Raw genomic sequence first — 18,717 nt, forward strand, 5'->3', positions numbered from 1 at the left:
CAAACATCCATTAAAAGCTAAAATGCTAATTTTAGATATCTGTTGCTAGCAACATACGATGCATGACAATATCACAGACACTGCAATGAAGACCGACAACCTTCCTTCCTAGCTTTCAAAGCGTGCCAATAGCAGAACTTGTCCCTGTGTTTGTATTATGTTCAAGCATTACTGATCAGACCGCCATACCACTGTAAGGCCACGGTGTCTGCTTTGTTCCTAATCTGCTGAATGGTATCCAGACTGCTGTGTTCTCTGGACTTTGCTGATTCGCTTGTTTCCTTATGTCCTTGGCCTGTGCTGACTACAACACCTACTGTCCACAGTGTGTGCCTGACTTTGTGCTACAACAACAAAGAGTACATCTGCATATGCTACTAAATGAAGCTGGCTCTTCTTTTTATAGAATAAGCCTAAAGCCGGCAATCTTGTCCAATAAGAAAGCTCAGGTATCCTTTTCTTCTTGGCATCTGAAAAGTTTATATGCTCACTAGAGATAAAATTTCCTTCTCATTGAATATTTATGATGATTAAACTAAAGAGGTGTTCATCACATGTGGTAAAATTAGAAAAAAATAAAAATTGAAATCATTGATTATGCCCCTGGGAGCCGGTACCTTAAGGTAATACACATTGCTTTTACTCATGTAGTTATCAGATAAATAAGTAAGAAATAAATAATAAAGAAAGGGTCACAACAGAAACAATGATGATAATGTTCTGGAGTAGTTTAATGCAATACATTACATTTAAAAGGTACATACCTGCATTTCGCCAAATTTATATTAAAGCTGAATTATAAACAAACAGCCAAATACAAAAATGAAATACATATATAAGGTAATTGTTTTACCTGCCATAGGATTTTTTTTTTTGTCCATCCGGTCCTGAAATGTACACAACAGTAGCTATCCCTCACAGGACAACTCCGTCTGACAGTACAGGACACTCTTTTGTCTGCTGAAGTTAAATTTGCACTCGCGGTGAAAAAAAAAAAATTACCCTTGCTAGGCATTTCCTAATTGCAAGTGTGTTTTGCATTCCCATACAAGTCTAAGGGAATTCAAAACCTGCTTGAAGCTGATCAGAAGGAGGTTAATGTCAAGTCACACATACCTATAAAACAAGTTCAAAGCCCAGTGATACAGGCCATAAAGTGTAACTGCACTGCATCCGAGTACCACAAACCCAAAATACTATTTAATTATGTTCTAATAGCAAACTCACCCATCCATGTGTCCATGCTTTATTTTGCTAGGAGATCCCTTTGAAAAACACTCATCTAGCATTTAGGGCCATGGCCATCTTGTTCAAGGGCAGGTGATTAATGCAGAATGTACTGTACTTCCCGGAATCTGCCCTTAGCTCAGCCATGCAGGCAGAAGGGTGTGCTTTGCTGAGAAAAAATGGACGGTAACACCCCTATGCAGGGTCAGAGGGCGCTGATCACCCCTGGTATGTTGAAAACAAAAAACGAAAGTATCCCCAAAGTGGGGTTTTTTAACAGCGTAAATTACCTGTGGAGGCTAGTTTATGTATATATGGAAATAAATACTGACATGTGGCAAAAAACTAATAATACAAATGTTTATTAGTAAAAAAGAGGATTGAACAGGTGACACAGTAGTCAGGGACTGAGCTCCACTATGTGAATAAAAATATATGATATTACATGGATAGACAGAATACAATTATAATGCCTAGACCATAATGCCACTGTAAATACAGTAAAAAATAGATAATGTGGACCCTTTACGCGTTTCGACCCTCTCGGGGGTCTTCTTCAGAAGGTTTTTATCTATTGTAAAAGAAGGAAGACAAACATAAATACATATCCATATATGGTGCACTGTACTTTACTAGAAATAATCTGCTGTGGGCAGAATATACACCAAACATTGCATGGTTACATAATTAACAGTCAGTTGGTATACATTGCATGATAGCTACCTATATCATTCACGTAGGAGATCCTCTTTGAAAGACAGAAATAAGCTCCGCCATTTCTCCCATATCCTTCACAGATGCGCCAAACCTGCATAGTTGAAGTTGGTCGCTATGCTCTACCGAAAAGGGAGAGCAAGGGAACGGAGTTCAAGGGATAAATAACTTACAGGGGATCACATCGCTATTGCTACCTCCAATATAAAATAGTGGAGGAGGGTATAGGTATGGGTAGACAGAAGTCGGGAGGGGGACAACCTACAATAAAAACAAAAGAAAATATAAGGATGTATATATATATGAAAAATCCCTATTCAGGGGCTGTCCCCCCTGTATAGGGGGACAGAAAATATACCTACATATAGTATGTCGGGTATATAGATACAGAGGTAAGCCACACTACTTGAGTGTAGCATACCATACACGATTAGAGTTTAAGCAGATGATAATAAAAGCTAAAGATCATTGTAAGTGCCCAGTAATGAGTCAGCAACGACAGACAACGCCAGATGACAAAGAAGAAAATAAGTGAAATAAAGACACAGCATGTGCAAAATCTAATACCCCAGCGTGACTGGTGGTGAAAGTAAGATGGTGAAAAGTAAAATAAGAATACACCATGTTCTGGTGTCCAAGGTGCCCCAGCGTAACAAAAGTAAGTGTGGAAAAGGTGGTATATATACCTGTGGTTAATATCAAGTAAGTGCACGTTATGTAGCAGAGCCAAAAAGGGGCAATATAATGGAGATAGTAGTTGATTAGAAATAGTGGGCTTTACAATCAAACCCCTCAGATACTTATACTGTCATGGGACAGAAAAGACCTTTCATCTGCAAATAAACAAGAGATAGTATTAAACTCCTGCAAGCAGAGCTATATATAAGCGGTGAGGAGAGTAGTAAAGCATTCAGTAGAGTAATCCAGTGACTTACCCTGCACCTAAAGTCAGTGCTAATGCTATCCTGTAGTAAGCAGAGTGAATTGCCAGTGTGAGGAGGTGGGATATAAATCATGTGTCATTCAATTAGCTGAATCAAATTAGGAACTAGGAACTCTCCATCAGATGGTGCCATTTGAGCATACTTGTTCGTTTCGCTGCACATAGGGCGGACTGCTTGGGTATGACTTCCCGACCAGAAGAGGGGAGCGGCATTGGTGCACGCATGCCTCTCCCCGTTCGTCCCGGGGCTTGTGCGGGTAGGCGCCACCCGTCCCCCCGGGACAATGCATCTGGTCGGCGGCATTCCGGAACAGTACCGGACGCGGCACCTCACTGCGCATGCGTTTTGTACGCGTGCGACGCGACGTGCCGACGTCACGCCGGTGCGACGCTACTGCGTACCTTCCCGCCATGTTGGGAAGGTCACTTCCGGAACGCCGAGGGGACCACATCCGGTCGGCCTATATGGCGACCAAATGAGGATATGGTTAGACAGGTGGAGTTTCTAATTCGATTCAGCTAATTGAACGACATATGGGATATTTATATCCCACCTCTTCACACTGGCAATTCACTCTGCTTACTACAGGATAGCACCAACACTGACTTTAGGTGCAGGGCAAGTCACTGGATTATTTTACTGAATGCTCTACTACTCTCCTTACTGCCTATATATAGCTCTGCTTGCAGGAGCTTAATACTATCTCTTGTTTATTTGCAGATAAAAGGTCTTTTCTGTCCCATGACAGTATAAGCATCTGAGGGGTTTGATTGGAAAGTTCATTATTTCTAATCAACCAATATGGCGACCAAATGAGGCTATGGCTAGACAGGTGGAGTTCCTAATTTGATTCAGCTAATTGAATGACACATGATTTATATCCCACCTCCTCACACTGGCAATTCACTCTGCTTACTACAGGATAGCATTAGCACTGACTTTAGGTGCAGGGTAAGTCACTGGATTACTCTACTGAATGCTTTACTACTCTCCTCACCGCTTATATATAGCTCTGCTTGCAGGAGTTTAATACTATCTCTTGTTTATTTGCAGATGAAAGGTCTTTTCTGTCCCATGACAGTATAAGTATCTGAGGGGTTTGATTGTAAAGCCCACTATTTCTAATCAACTACTATCTCCATTATATTGCCCCTTTTTGGCTCTGCTACATAACGTGCACTTACTTGATATTAACCACAGGTATATATACCACCTTTTCCACACTTACTTTTGTTACGCTGGGGCACCTTGGACACCAGAACATGGTGTATTCTTATTTTACTTTTCACCATCTTACTTTCACCACCAGTCACGCTGGGGTATTAGATTTTGCACATGCTGTGTCTTTATTTCACTTATTTTCTTCTTTGTCATCTGGCGTTGTCTGTCGTTGCTGACTCATTACTGGGCACTTACAATGATCTTTAGCTTTTATTATCATCTGCTTAAACTCTAATCGTGTATGGTATGCTACACTCAAGTAGTGTGGCTTACCTCTGTATCTATATACCCGACATACTATATGTAGGTATATTTTCTGTCCCCCTATACAGGGGGGACAGCCCCTGAATAGGGATTTTTCATATATATATACATCCTTATATTTTCTTTTGTTTTTATTGTAGGTTGTCCCCCTCCCGACTTCTGTCTACCCATACCTATACCCTCCTCCACTATTTTATATTGGAGGTAGCAATAGCGATGTGATCCCCTGTAAGTTATTTATCCCTTGAACTCCGTTCCCTTGCTCTCCCTTTTCGGTAGAGCATAGCGACCAACTTCAACTATGCAGGTTTGGCGCATCTGTGAAGGATATGGGAGAAATGGCGGAGCTTATTTCTGTCTTTCAAAGAGGATCTCCTACGTGAATGATATAGGTAGCTATCATGCAATGTATACCAACTGACTGTTAATTATGTAACCATGCAATGTTTGGTGTATATTCTGCCCACAGCAGATTATTTCTAGTAAAGTACAGTGCACCATATATGGATATGTATTTATGTTTGTCTTCCTTCTTTTACAATAGATAAAAACCTTCTGAAGAAGACCCCCGAGAGGGTCGAAACGCGTAAAGGGTCCACATTATCTATTTTTTACTGTATTTACAGTGGCATTATGGTCTAGGCATTATAATTGTATTCTGTCTATCCATGTAATATCATATATTTTTATTCACATAGTGGAGCTCAGTCCCTGACTACTGTGTCACCTGTTCAATCCTCTTTTTTACTAATAAACATTTGTATTATTAGTTTTTTGCCACATGTCAGTATTTATTTCCATATATACATAAACTAGCCTCCACAGGTAATTTACGCTGTTAAAAAACCCCACTTTGGGGATACTTTCGTTTTTTGTTTTCAACATACCAGGGGTGATCAGCGCCCTCTGACCCTGCATAGGGGTGTTACCGTCCATTTTTTCTAGTCTTCTAAAACCCGGGTGGTTAAACACCCTTCCCCATTCGGTAACATACAGAGGTCTGGGCCATGAGCTCTACTTGGTTTAGTACTATTTGAATTTGGCATTTTTCGGCTATTGTCGATTGTCTTTTGTTGTCAACACGAATAGCTTCCAAGGCGATAATTGGAACAATTTTGGTTTGGGCCTCAGATATAGCCCCTCAAGGCACCTATAAAGTTAACTTACCACACACGTGCAAATGTTCACATTTTTATAGGTGCTCCACTAATTTTCTAATAGGATGATTATATTGATTATCCTTATTTGCTCCTCTTTGCACCTGATGGGAGTATATGTGCATATATGTGATACAGTAACGTAGTATGTATATATGGCCTCACCATCCGATAACCAGCTTGCCATATTCTGTACATTCACCAGTAGATGATTTTCTTATGTATACCCAGTTTACCTGTGAATGATATATTCATTATGAAATGTTTTTGTGCTATTTTTATATTTATTTTTACTCCTGACATGTTGCTATTAAATATATTAATATGTCCTTTCACATATTTTTCTATACACTTTATGACGGTTAAGCTCGTGTGCATTTCCCCTCTTTCTCCATCAGATGGTGCCATTTGAGCATACTTGTTCGTTTCGCTGCACATAGGGCGGACTGCTTGGGTATGACTTCCCGACCAGAAGAGGGGAGCGGCATTGGTGCACGCATGCCTCTCCCCGTTCGTCCCGGGGCTTGTGCGGGTAGGCGCCACCCGTCCCCCCGGGACAATGCATCTGGTCGGCGGCATTCCGGAACAGTACCGGACGCGGCACCTCACTGCGCATGCGTTTTGTACGCGTGCGACGCGACGTGCCGACGTCACGCCGGTGCGACGCTACTGCGTACCTTCCCGCCATGTTGGGAAGGTCACTTCCGGAACGCCGAGGGGACCACATCCGGTCGGCCTATATGGCGACCAAATGAGGATATGGTTAGACAGGTGGAGTTTCTAATTCGATTCAGCTAATTGAACGACATATGGGATATTTATATCCCACCTCTTCACACTGGCAATTCACTCTGCTTACTACAGGATAGCACCAACACTGACTTTAGGTGCAGGGCAAGTCACTGGATTATTTTACTGAATGCTCTACTACTCTCCTTACTGCCTATATATAGCTCTGCTTGCAGGAGCTTAATACTATCTCTTGTTTATTTGCAGATAAAAGGTCTTTTCTGTCCCATGACAGTATAAGCATCTGAGGGGTTTGATTGGAAAGTTCATTATTTCTAATCAACCAATATGGCGACCAAATGAGGCTATGGCTAGACAGGTGGAGTTCCTAATTTGATTCAGCTAATTGAATGACACATGATTTATATCCCACCTCCTCACACTGGCAATTCACTCTGCTTACTACAGGATAGCATTAGCACTGACTTTAGGTGCAGGGTAAGTCACTGGATTACTCTACTGAATGCTTTACTACTCTCCTCACCGCTTATATATAGCTCTGCTTGCAGGAGTTTAATACTATCTCTTGTTTATTTGCAGATGAAAGGTCTTTTCTGTCCCATGACAGTATAAGTATCTGAGGGGTTTGATTGTAAAGCCCACTATTTCTAATCAACTACTATCTCCATTATATTGCCCCTTTTTGGCTCTGCTACATAACGTGCACTTACTTGATATTAACCACAGGTATATATACCACCTTTTCCACACTTACTTTTGTTACGCTGGGGCACCTTGGACACCAGAACATGGTGTATTCTTATTTTACTTTTCACCATCTTACTTTCACCACCAGTCACGCTGGGGTATTAGATTTTGCACATGCTGTGTCTTTATTTCACTTATTTTCTTCTTTGTCATCTGGCGTTGTCTGTCGTTGCTGACTCATTACTGGGCACTTACAATGATCTTTAGCTTTTATTATCATCTGCTTAAACTCTAATCGTGTATGGTATGCTACACTCAAGTAGTGTGGCTTACCTCTGTATCTATATACCCGACATACTATATGTAGGTATATTTTCTGTCCCCCTATACAGGGGGGACAGCCCCTGAATAGGGATTTTTCATATATATATACATCCTTATATTTTCTTTTGTTTTTATTGTAGGTTGTCCCCCTCCCGACTTCTGTCTACCCATACCTATACCCTCCTCCACTATTTTATATTGGAGGTAGCAATAGCGATGTGATCCCCTGTAAGTTATTTATCCCTTGAACTCCGTTCCCTTGCTCTCCCTTTTCGGTAGAGCATAGCGACCAACTTCAACTATGCAGGTTTGGCGCATCTGTGAAGGATATGGGAGAAATGGCGGAGCTTATTTCTGTCTTTCAAAGAGGATCTCCTACGTGAATGATATAGGTAGCTATCATGCAATGTATACCAACTGACTGTTAATTATGTAACCATGCAATGTTTGGTGTATATTCTGCCCACAGCAGATTATTTCTAGTAAAGTACAGTGCACCATATATGGATATGTATTTATGTTTGTCTTCCTTCTTTTACAATAGATAAAAACCTTCTGAAGAAGACCCCCGAGAGGGTCGAAACGCGTAAAGGGTCCACATTATCTATTTTTTACTGTATTTACAGTGGCATTATGGTCTAGGCATTATAATTGTATTCTGTCTATCCATGTAATATCATATATTTTTATTCACATAGTGGAGCTCAGTCCCTGACTACTGTGTCACCTGTTCAATCCTCTTTTTTACTAATAAACATTTGTATTATTAGTTTTTTGCCACATGTCAGTATTTATTTCCATATATACATAAACTAGCCTCCACAGGTAATTTACGCTGTTAAAAAACCCCACTTTGGGGATACTTTCGTTTTTTGTTTTCAACATACCAGGGGTGATCAGCGCCCTCTGACCCTGCATAGGGGTGTTACCGTCCATTTTTTCTAGTCTTCTAAAACCCGGGTGGTTAAACACCCTTCCCCATTCGGTAACATACAGAGGTCTGGGCCATGAGCTCTACTTGGTTTAGTACTATTTGAATTTGGCATTTTTCGGCTATTGTCGATTGTCTTTTGTTGTCAACACGAATAGCTTCCAAGGCGATAATTGGAACAATTTTGGTTTGGGCCTCAGATATAGCCCCTCAAGGCACCTATAAAGTTAACTTACCACACACGTGCAAATGTTCACATTTTTATAGGTGCTCCACTAATTTTCTAATAGGATGATTATATTGATTATCCTTATTTGCTCCTCTTTGCACCTGATGGGAGTATATGTGCATATATGTGATACAGTAACGTAGTATGTATATATGGCCTCACCATCCGATAACCAGCTTGCCATATTCTGTACATTCACCAGTAGATGATTTTCTTATGTATACCCAGTTTACCTGTGAATGATATATTCATTATGAAATGTTTTTGTGCTATTTTTATATTTATTTTTACTCCTGACATGTTGCTATTAAATATATTAATATGTCCTTTCACATATTTTTCTATACACTTTATGACGGTTAAGCTCGTGTGCATTTCCCCTCTTTCTCCATCAGATGGTGCCATTTGAGCATACTTGTTCGTTTCGCTGCACATAGGGCGGACTGCTTGGGTATGACTTCCCGACCAGAAGAGGGGAGCGGCATTGGTGCACGCATGCCTCTCCCCGTTCGTCCCGGGGCTTGTGCGGGTAGGCGCCACCCGTCCCCCCGGGACAATGCATCTGGTCGGCGGCATTCCGGAACAGTACCGGACGCGGCACCTCACTGCGCATGCGTTTTGTACGCGTGCGACGCGACGTGCCGACGTCACGCCGGTGCGACGCTACTGCGTACCTTCCCGCCATGTTGGGAAGGTCACTTCCGGAACGCCGAGGGGACCACATCCGGTCGGCCTATATGGCGACCAAATGAGGATATGGTTAGACAGGTGGAGTTTCTAATTCGATTCAGCTAATTGAACGACATATGGGATATTTATATCCCACCTCTTCACACTGGCAATTCACTCTGCTTACTACAGGATAGCACCAACACTGACTTTAGGTGCAGGGCAAGTCACTGGATTATTTTACTGAATGCTCTACTACTCTCCTTACTGCCTATATATAGCTCTGCTTGCAGGAGCTTAATACTATCTCTTGTTTATTTGCAGATAAAAGGTCTTTTCTGTCCCATGACAGTATAAGCATCTGAGGGGTTTGATTGGAAAGTTCATTATTTCTAATCAACCAATATGGCGACCAAATGAGGCTATGGCTAGACAGGTGGAGTTCCTAATTTGATTCAGCTAATTGAATGACACATGATTTATATCCCACCTCCTCACACTGGCAATTCACTCTGCTTACTACAGGATAGCATTAGCACTGACTTTAGGTGCAGGGTAAGTCACTGGATTACTCTACTGAATGCTTTACTACTCTCCTCACCGCTTATATATAGCTCTGCTTGCAGGAGTTTAATACTATCTCTTGTTTATTTGCAGATGAAAGGTCTTTTCTGTCCCATGACAGTATAAGTATCTGAGGGGTTTGATTGTAAAGCCCACTATTTCTAATCAACTACTATCTCCATTATATTGCCCCTTTTTGGCTCTGCTACATAACGTGCACTTACTTGATATTAACCACAGGTATATATACCACCTTTTCCACACTTACTTTTGTTACGCTGGGGCACCTTGGACACCAGAACATGGTGTATTCTTATTTTACTTTTCACCATCTTACTTTCACCACCAGTCACGCTGGGGTATTAGATTTTGCACATGCTGTGTCTTTATTTCACTTATTTTCTTCTTTGTCATCTGGCGTTGTCTGTCGTTGCTGACTCATTACTGGGCACTTACAATGATCTTTAGCTTTTATTATCATCTGCTTAAACTCTAATCGTGTATGGTATGCTACACTCAAGTAGTGTGGCTTACCTCTGTATCTATATACCCGACATACTATATGTAGGTATATTTTCTGTCCCCCTATACAGGGGGGACAGCCCCTGAATAGGGATTTTTCATATATATATACATCCTTATATTTTCTTTTGTTTTTATTGTAGGTTGTCCCCCTCCCGACTTCTGTCTACCCATACCTATACCCTCCTCCACTATTTTATATTGGAGGTAGCAATAGCGATGTGATCCCCTGTAAGTTATTTATCCCTTGAACTCCGTTCCCTTGCTCTCCCTTTTCGGTAGAGCATAGCGACCAACTTCAACTATGCAGGTTTGGCGCATCTGTGAAGGATATGGGAGAAATGGCGGAGCTTATTTCTGTCTTTCAAAGAGGATCTCCTACGTGAATGATATAGGTAGCTATCATGCAATGTATACCAACTGACTGTTAATTATGTAACCATGCAATGTTTGGTGTATATTCTGCCCACAGCAGATTATTTCTAGTAAAGTACAGTGCACCATATATGGATATGTATTTATGTTTGTCTTCCTTCTTTTACAATAGATAAAAACCTTCTGAAGAAGACCCCCGAGAGGGTCGAAACGCGTAAAGGGTCCACATTATCTATTTTTTACTGTATTTACAGTGGCATTATGGTCTAGGCATTATAATTGTATTCTGTCTATCCATGTAATATCATATATTTTTATTCACATAGTGGAGCTCAGTCCCTGACTACTGTGTCACCTGTTCAATCCTCTTTTTTACTAATAAACATTTGTATTATTAGTTTTTTGCCACATGTCAGTATTTATTTCCATATATACATAAACTAGCCTCCACAGGTAATTTACGCTGTTAAAAAACCCCACTTTGGGGATACTTTCGTTTTTTGCTTTGCTGAGAAAACCCGTCCACCCCTCCTAAGGACTCCCGGGATTTAAGGCCTTAGCTCAGGCATGCAGGATGCAAGGTGTGCTTAGCTGAGAAAACCCCTCCACCCCTCGTAAGCACTCTTGGGATTTAAGACATCATAAGCCTAGGCTTGAAAACCAGGAAATAACTCAAGAAATAAAAAAAATAAAAAAGTTTAAAACAAGTAAATATGATATAAATTTCTTATCTATTTACTAATGCTAGCAGCATGAGGATTATAAACAACAGACAGAGTGAAGTTCCACTGTAATGTGTTCTTCTTCAGTAGCTTTATACCTTCCAGGCTTCCACACTTGTTCCTCAACTAGACAGTGTCTTAGGTTCCGTTCCCATCAAAGTTACTTTCTTCTTGGATTTTGAGTGATCTTTTATGATTCCACAACTGGAAAACCGAAACATGACAGATCTATCTAAATTGGTGCTACAATACAACTGCATGCATGCATGTGTGGTTGTGATACGAGCACAAGTATCTGCAAAACCTAACAATTCTTCTTGTATCCCCCTCTGGACTCAGTGCATGTAGCATGATGATATAACTGATTTGTGGTCCCTTGTGCATTAAAATAACATTTTTTATTTCTGTCTGTGATATGCTGTAGGTCCACCCCAGGCTAAAGCCCAATTTATGGGCACTCCTACGGGGAGCTACAGCACTGCACTCAGCCCCTTCTCTAAAATGAGTGAACATTCTGTCCATTTAGAGTCTGCCAGTGCTAACTGTTCATATACAATAGAAAAAAAAATCACTATTTACAATAGTAAAAAGTCGGCACTAGTAAAAGTCAGCACTGTGGTACTGTGTGATTTCCCTGTCAGCTGATAGTACTTACAGTGCACAGGTAGTTAACACTGTCCTGCAATGCTGACTAATTATTATATTTTGTCAATGAAAAGTCAGGGCTTGTGTTATGAACTGAGCTGGTGGCACTAGAATCCAGTGTGCACCTGCTGCCAGAAATGATCGCTGTAAATCAGCTCTCATTAAAGCGATTATAAACGATCACCTTGTAAAACAACCCATGCAGTTTAAAATAGAAATAAAATGCAAAACTTTTTAAATAAATATAAAAAAAACATTGTAAATACCATTTTTTAAAAACCATTGTAAATACTAGGGTTGCACCGATACCAGTACCAGTATCGGTACCGATACAAAGCATTTTCATGAGTATCAGTACTTGCGAAAATGCGCTGATACCTGAAGCCGATACAGGAAGTGGCAGCTTGGAAGTGGTCTCCTCTGCCACCCCCACCTCCTCCTCCCAGCGATGTGTCCTTGCTCCTGCCTCCCACAGGCGTGGGGGAGAGGGGGTAGTCTCGACTCATCTTGACTGTGCTCAGGTGGGGAGTGGTCTCAGCTCGGCTGTGGGTGGGAGGAGCGGGCTCGGACGTGCTTGGGCTTGGTTCGGATGTGCTCGGGCAGGGGGTGGTCTTGGCTCGGATGTGCTCGGGTCGCTCGGGCAGATGAGGGCCAGCTCGGATGTGCTCGGGCAGATGGGCTCGGCTGTGCTTGGAGGGGACAGGCTCGGCTAGGCTGTGCCCGGAGGGTGCGGGTTCCTACTGTGCTCGGGTGGGGGGTGGTCTCGGCTCGATTGTGCTCGGGAGGGGAGGGCGGGTTTGGCTGGTAATCTGAAGTGCACTGCAAATGTATTAGAAGTAAGAGGATGAGCATGTTACAGAAAATACAGAACAGAAGTTACAGAAATGTTCATGTTTTTGAACTTAAGCTGTTCCCCAGTCCCCACTGTGATTACGGTGAATGAATGGCTGGAAACTTTTCTATTCCCTATGATGAACATGGGGAGTTATGTCTGCAGTCTCTGACCATCTCCCATACCATGTTCACAGCCTTTGACCATGTCCTCAGCCTCTGACCAAGTCCTCAGACTCAGATCGCCTCCTATACCATATCTGCAGTCTTTGATCATGTCTGCAGTCTCTGACCATCTCCTGTACCATGTCCGCAGCCTCTGATTGTCTCCTGTACCATGTCTACAGTTTCTGATCATGTCTGCAGCCTCTGATCGTCTCCTGTACCATGTCTGCAGCCTCTGACCATCTCCTTTATCATATCCGCAGTCTCTGACTGTCACCTGTACCATGTATGCAGTCACTGCTGTCACTTCTGCCTGTTGCCTCCTCCTTCCCTCCACCAGCTGTCACCTCTACCCCCATGTCTACCAATGACCCTCCCATCTCCATCCTTACCCCCAGCGATCACAGCCTTTTCCATTCTAACTCCCCCATCCCAGAATCCCTATTTTACCCCACCCTCAACTACCCTACCCTCACTTCCCTCTAATCCCCCCACCCTCACCCCAAACCCTAACAAAACCCCCCACCTTCCAAACCACCCCTCTACCTACCTTTCTAGGCGATGGGTATCAGTAATTGGTATTGGTGAGTACTGGAAAAAAAAAGTATCTGTACTCACTCTGTTTTAAAAAAAAAAAGGTATAGGGGCAACCCTAGTAAATAACTTTTTTTTATAAGTGATCACATTCTCTCTATTTTCAGCTGCATAGGAGCTTGAGGGAGGAGAAACAGCAATACACTGAGCTTCCCAGTGAATGGCTGTGCAATGGAGGAGTGTCAGGACCAGTCTGATCATTGGAGAGCATACTGAGTTCCCAGCACAGCTAGAGAACTGACCACACTGTCTTCTCCTGCATGTGGTCAGTTTTCAATAGGAAAGCAGAGGGACTAGCAGGAACACCAGGGATTTCACACAAAGGAAGCAATACAAAGAGAACAGGATGCTTTCTCATACAAGTACATGGTACAGCAGCCACATATCAGGAATATGAAGTGTTGGGGGTAACAAATGCTTTAAGTATTTGTCTCCTTGCTAGCAGTGTGGTCGGACAGCTGGTAAGCAAACATGGGACAGATTGATGACACTTCTTTTTTAACATAAACTAGAGTAGATGAATGGTTCAGTGTACTACAGAATATGCTAACACTATTTAAATGAAGAAGAGAAGAATCCCACTTCTCCATAAGTTGTAACATTGGCCATAAAAGCACCAGTTTTTGGAAGATACTAGAAAGATTGAAACATCCCTGTCAAGCCCTATTTTCTTTACCCTCAAATGCACTACAGTTTGCTCTCCAATGTTAATAAAAGTAATTACAAATAACATTAATAGAAATACTGCAAAGGATGGTGTTTTTTATTATGTTAACCTCATGGCAACAGGAATTTATGGCACTAATTACTGAACTGTCCTCTCTATTATAAATCTCTGGCAGGAAAACTTGGCTTTCACTACATGTACAGGCATGCAGATGGCAATTTCCTCCCGTAATCACTATGCCAGGATCTCATAAAGAGATTACATCAAATTGTGGTATATCATTCTAAGCAGACACCTGGGTTTATTTAATATAGTCCTGTACAATCAATACATCTACTGTATCCTATAACAACCAATAATATTTCTAGTTGACAGCCAATTAGTTACCAATTTAAAAAGTTTTTTTATTCAGTGTGCAGAGGTTAAAAAGACTATCAAAAGAGAGTCTCTGTATTGATATAAAATAAATGTTACTATAAATGTGACTGGAGTATCGATACTTCTCTCGTTTCCCTCTCTCAGGGAGCTTACACTCAGTTTTAAACTCGAAAGTCCAATCACTTTACTCAGTTGGCACCACTATCACTTTACATAGTTGGTAAGGTTGTATAAAGACTTCGGTCCATCCATTTCAGTCTGAGTGTGTGTGTTTATGGAAATACCAATTTTAATATCCCTGTACAGCGTGTTCACTAAGAAACTCATTGAACCATTTTTTTAATGTATCTATACTCCGTGCTGACACCACCAACTTCACATTTACATTTTTACTTCTCCAACTTCATTGTGTGGCCATGTGTCTTTTTTAAAGGCCTTAGATTAAATTGTTTTCATCCAATAATACAATTTACACATTTAAAGATTTGTATCTTGCAATCATATCTTCTTTTAACCTATTCCCAATGGCTGTTTGCATATATGCAGCCTCCGGGCAGATGGACTTTAACACAAAGTGACCGCATATATGCATCCATAGGGAACGCTCCCCGCACAGTAAAATTTCATGGAAAGCACTTTAAAACATGTGAACCACTGTGACAGCCAATCACAGCACTCACATGATTGCAATGTCTGCCTCTGTTTCCCGGCAATTAGATGAGCTGGAGGCAGCAGCAGGAAGGGGCTCCTCCATGGAGAAGTTTAGTGTTTCTAGTCATTTCTCATAACTGAGGTCCTCCAGCCCCCTTATTAGCTTTGCTGCCCCACACTGGACTTTCTCTAGTTCGAAGACATAATTTCTGAAGATTGGTGACCAGAACTGGATGGCATACACAAGATGAGGCCAAATCAGGGTTTTGCAAAGTGGTAGAATTTCAGTTCTATCCCTTGAGTATATATCCTTTTAAATACTAATAGTCTGCTGGCCTTGCTTGCTGCAGCTTTAATGCTATTGATGAGTCTGACATCTACTAGGACCCCCAGACTTTTTTCCCTTTCTAAATTTACCCAAAGGGTTCTTCCCCTAGGGTGTAACCTGCATTCATATTTTAGTCCCCATGAGCATGACTTTACATTTATCAATAATAAACCTCATTTGCCATGTGGTGGCCCATCCTTTATTTTATTGAGGTCTTCCTGTAAGGTTGCCATACCCTGTTGTTAGGTTATTACCCTGTTTAGCTTTGTATCATCAGTAAACACAGAGATTTAACTATTGTATGTATTCCAACCTCTATATCGTTTATGAACAAGTTAAACAGAATTGGTCCCAGGACAGAGCCCTGGAGCGTCCTGCTCACAACTCGACCATTTAGAAAATATTACATAGTTACATAGCTGGTGAGGCTGAAAAAAGACACAAGTCCTTTCAGTTCAACGTGTGTGTGTGTGTGTGTGTGTGTGTGTGTGTGTGTGTGTGTGTGTGTGTTTATGTCAATAGTACATTGTATATCCCTGTATGTTGTGTTTGTTAAGGTACCCATCTAATATTTTTTTTTTAATTATCAATGCTCTCTGCTGATACCACTGCTTTTGGAAGAGAATTCCACATCCTTGCTGCTCTTACAGTAAAGAACCCTCTACGCATTCTAAGGTTCAACCGCATCTCTTCTAATTTTAGTGAATGGCCGCATGTCTTTTTAAATTCCCTTTCACTGAAAAGTTTTTTTCTTATGCTAGGGTCACCAGTACGGTATGTGTACATTGATATCATATCCCCTCTCGAGGGTCTCCTCTCCAGAGAGAATAAGTTCAATGCTTGTAGCCTTTCCCCACAGTTGAGGTCCTCCAGTCCCTTTATTAGCTTTGTTACCCTTCTCTGGACTCTCCCCAGTTCCAGCACATCCCTCCTAAGGACTAGTGCCCAGAACTGGAGGGCATACTCAATAGGCCAAAATAACAATTTCCATTACTTCACCCACAGTGAGCACTGTATTATACTATAGCTTTATCAGCTTCTCAGCCATTCATGGGAAGCCTTGTATTTGTATCCATGTATGCAAAGCTTCATGTGATTGCCTGAGGTAAGGTAGAAATTGTGATGTCCTTTAATTATTTATTGTTAATTAAATAATAACTATTTATTCACCTCAGCCATTTAGAAGAAGCTTTGTATTCATTGTGTAGAGGCTGCTGCATCAGGATTACAGTGCCAGGCTGACCAGGACTCTCATTAAACAGGGGCATGGCTGTCAGTTCTATAAGACCCCTTTCACACTGAAGGCATTTTTCAGGCGCTACAGCGCTAAAAATACTGCCTGCATAGCACCTGAAAAAAGCCCCAGCTGCAAGCCCAGTGTGAAAGCCGGAGTGCTGGGGCGCTGCACTGGCAGAGCATCACAAAAAGTCCTGCCAGCAGCTTCTTTGCAGTGGGGGAGGAGCGGTGAATACACCGCTCCTCCAACGCTCCTTCCCATTGAAAACAATGGGGCAACGCCGCCATACCACCAGCAAAGCGCCACTGCAGGTGGATTTAACCCTTTTTTGGCCACTATCAGGGGCTTAAAACCGCACCGCTATTGGCCGATCAGCGCTGCTAAAACGACGGTAAAGTGGTGCTAAAAATAGCGCCGCTTTACCACTGATGCCCAGGGCTGCTCAGTGTTAAAGGGGTCTTAGAATGATTTCACCCCTCCCTCCTTTTCTTCTCACAGACCTGACACAGGAGAGACAGCCTACTCTGCCCTTTCCCCTAATTATTCATGGGTAAAACTGTAGGAGGAGAAAGGAAGTATGAAGTCCCAGCACAAAGAAGCCTGACTGACTTTTAAGGTGACAGGACTGCAAATCCCAGAGGACTCTGACTTCAGAACAAAAGCAACACTGGAGCAAGCATATAGCTGCTATTGTGCATGCTTATAACAGCACCAAATTATGGCACAGGATACTCTCCCTATCGTCTAATGTTAAGTCGGGAGGCCCGGCTGCCAGTAGACTTGGCCTTTGGCACATCCTCGGACCATACCTCAGCAACCTCCCACAGAGGATATGTAGACTGCTTACAGAAGAGTCTGAAGCCTATGACAAGGCCCAAGCAGCTTTATTGAGGAATAAAAACTTTGAACTCAGAGTGCGGGTGCAACCCGGTGAAAAGGTACTGCTGAAAAACCTGGGTGTCCTTGGGAAGCACAAGTTGGTTGACAGCTGGAAGTCACAGCCCTATGTCATTTCAAAGCAGCTGCCAGAACTCCCCATGTATCAAATCAGGCCAGAAGGAATTGCAGGACCGCTGAAGACTTGGCATCGTAACCATCTATTGCCTCTGTCACAATCCACACCCAGGGCCTTTCAGAGATCACGACCAGTGACTAGATCTCAGTCGGTGCCTCTAGATAAAGAGGATGAGGACAGCGAGGATGAAGAGAAGGGAACGGGTTGTGGCTATCTCAAATATCAAGGCCTGCCATCCTCCCTTCTCCTCCCAAGGCGACTGACACCGGGAAGCTCAGGCCAGAAGCTCCTGAGTTTGTGCCTCTGAGTCCACCTCTTGAAGAGTTGGAAGACTCCCAATCTTCTCTTCTGACAGTAGATCAAAGAGACTTACCATCCTTTACTGAAGAGAAAGCTGAATCTGATTTACATGAAGAAGAAGTTAAAGCTGTTGTACAACAAGAGCTAAGGGTTATTCACCCACCAAAAAGACTAACCTATGACACTCTGGGTGAAAGCTCTGAAGAGGATGTTCTCACCTCTCAAAGGACTCTTGAAGCACATGATCCTCTCACCACTGACTTGGTGGAGGATGACCCTAGCTCACTCCCTGGCACACCTGGCTGGGCCATTCCAGTTAGAGTGGCCTGTAGTCAAGACAACCTCCCCTCCTATTCTAATAGGTGGGAGTTTCCTTTGCCAAGTCTTTATACTAATGCAAACTTTTTGATTGCTTGTGTGAATTGACCTGTTTTCCTCTGCATGTAACTTTGAGAGCATGTAGCGGGTTCCAGACTTTACTGCCTTTGGAGGACCAAAGGTTTTTATGTGGGGGGAGTGTGTAGTGGCTGCTGCATCGGGATCACAGTGCCAGAATGACCAGGACTCTCATTAAACAGGGATATGGCTGTCATATAAGAGTAATTT

General features: G+C 42.3%; 4 long non-coding RNA genes across 8 annotated transcripts; 3 read left to right on the plus strand and 1 right to left on the minus strand.

The window, feature by feature from the left end:
* Window positions 1-1,717: 1,717 nt before the first annotated feature.
* Window positions 1,718-2,955, minus strand: LOC143976174 (uncharacterized). 2 transcript variants are annotated; one of them, XR_013272543.1, is made up of 4 exons: window positions 2,877-2,955; window positions 2,628-2,774; window positions 1,951-2,202; window positions 1,718-1,798 (listed from the first exon to the last, which is right to left on the minus strand). It is a non-coding gene; the product is annotated as an uncharacterized LOC143976174 (long non-coding RNA). The 2 variants fall into 2 exon arrangements; XR_013272542.1 differs by having other exon boundaries at window positions 1,721-2,202.
* A 71-nt stretch (window positions 2,956-3,026) lies between these two features.
* On the plus strand, window positions 3,027-4,995 carry LOC143976175 (uncharacterized). Of its 2 annotated transcripts, XR_013272545.1 has the most exons (4): window positions 3,027-3,836; window positions 3,939-4,085; window positions 4,511-4,762; window positions 4,915-4,995. It is a non-coding gene; the product is annotated as an uncharacterized LOC143976175 (long non-coding RNA). The 2 variants fall into 2 exon arrangements; XR_013272544.1 differs by having other exon boundaries at window positions 3,030-3,836; window positions 4,511-4,992.
* An 855-nt stretch (window positions 4,996-5,850) lies between these two features.
* Window positions 5,851-7,913, plus strand: LOC143976176 (uncharacterized). 2 transcript variants are annotated; one of them, XR_013272547.1, is made up of 4 exons: window positions 5,851-6,754; window positions 6,857-7,003; window positions 7,429-7,680; window positions 7,833-7,913. It is a non-coding gene; the product is annotated as an uncharacterized LOC143976176 (long non-coding RNA). The 2 variants fall into 2 exon arrangements; XR_013272546.1 differs by having other exon boundaries at window positions 5,855-6,754; window positions 7,429-7,910.
* Window positions 7,914-8,768: 855 nt separating this feature from the next.
* Window positions 8,769-10,831, plus strand: LOC143976177 (uncharacterized). Of its 2 annotated transcripts, XR_013272549.1 has the most exons (4): window positions 8,769-9,672; window positions 9,775-9,921; window positions 10,347-10,598; window positions 10,751-10,831. It is a non-coding gene; the product is annotated as an uncharacterized LOC143976177 (long non-coding RNA). The 2 variants fall into 2 exon arrangements; XR_013272548.1 differs by having other exon boundaries at window positions 8,773-9,672; window positions 10,347-10,828.
* Window positions 10,832-18,717: the final 7,886 nt, after the last annotated feature.

Source organism: Lithobates pipiens, unplaced genomic scaffold (genome assembly GCF_037356315.1).
Source record: "Lithobates pipiens isolate NorthernLeopardFrog02 unplaced genomic scaffold, aLitPip1_a1.2 Scaffold_13, whole genome shotgun sequence".
NCBI lineage: Eukaryota > Metazoa > Chordata > Amphibia > Anura > Ranidae > Lithobates > Lithobates pipiens.